A 1,458-nucleotide genomic window follows, 5' to 3' on the forward strand; every position below is an offset into this window, starting at 1 on the left:
GTGTGTGTGTGTGTGTGTGTGTGTGTGTGTGCGCGTGCACTTCGCAAATGAATGACATTCCAGGATGCGACGCAATCCATGCTGACTATGTCGACATCCGTCTTTCTCTGTCACGAACATACGAGTTATTTCCTTTTGAAACATGGTAACGAACAACTTCCTTTTATGGAACAGCTGCACAGAGAAATGTGTCCATGTATGTGCATACACACAACACACGTCGACTGGTTTTTTTTTACATCCTCTTTTGTTTTAGTAAAAGTTTTACGGCACTTGCAACACAATACGGTTACACAAGTGCCGAAGATTAGGAGTTACAAGGAGAGTAACAAACACAAAAAAAGAGGAAGAGGGGAGTTTTAGTAGAGGTTCTACTGCGCTCGCAACTGTATAAGGTCATATGAGCGCCAGAAGATTAGAGGTGTCAGAAGAGGGAAACAAACATAAAAAAGAAGAAGGGGAGATAAGGACGATAGAAGAAGTTTGATAGGAAAGAAGGAGCAAACCACACCAGAGCACCCGCCAACCACCCACTTACAGGAAACTGGACACAGGACTTCGGTCTGAACTCTGGAAGGAGAGATATGGGTAGAATTTTTTATATTTTTAAAAAAGTTTTCGTAAGCGCTTTAAGGCACTTGCAATACAATACGGTCAAATGAGTGCCAAGGATAAGAGGTGTTACAAGAGAGTAACAAACATTTTTTTTAAAGGGAAGAGGGGAGCTAGAGATCAGGACGACAAATATTTGATAGGAGAGCAAGAGCAAACCACACCACAGCACCAGCCAACCACCCACATGCCACATAGGGGCAGAATTAAATTGATACGAAGAGGATTCAGACGAACGAACGCGGACCTTTGATCCGAATGCGCAGGTAGATACTCAACAACAACACAAAAAAACCCACCGAAACCAGGTTATTTAGTTTTACTACGCATTTCGCTGCACTTACAACACAATTAGGTCATTTACATGTCCAAGAATAGAGTAACAAACACAAAAAAGAAGGAGAGATCTTTAGTTTTAATAGATCTAAGTGTTTTGCGGTACTTGCAACACAAAAGGGCCATATAGGTGCCGAAGTTTAGAGGTATTACAAGAGAGCAACAAACACAAAAAAGAAGGACGGGAGATAGAGACAATAGATGTTTGATAGGAAAGAAGAAGCAAACTACACCTGAGCACCCGATAACCACCAACACAGAAGGAGAGAGAAGGGCGGCGGATGTTGGATAGGAAAGAAGGAGTAAACCACACAACAGCACCTGCCAACCACCCACCATGAAACAAAGCCGTCGCTGAATAAATAAAGTGGAAATTTCATACTACAGACGCGTCAATACGAAACATGAACATTGGAAATTAATTTCACTAAAGCCTAATACGATACTTCTTACCCACGAGTAAACTTTCTTTTAAATGGCACTAGATACAAGTCAGATTATTGAGCAACA

This window comes from Aplysia californica, unplaced genomic scaffold (assembly GCF_000002075.1).
Source record: "Aplysia californica isolate F4 #8 unplaced genomic scaffold, AplCal3.0 scaffold00667, whole genome shotgun sequence".
NCBI lineage: Eukaryota > Metazoa > Mollusca > Gastropoda > Aplysiida > Aplysiidae > Aplysia > Aplysia californica.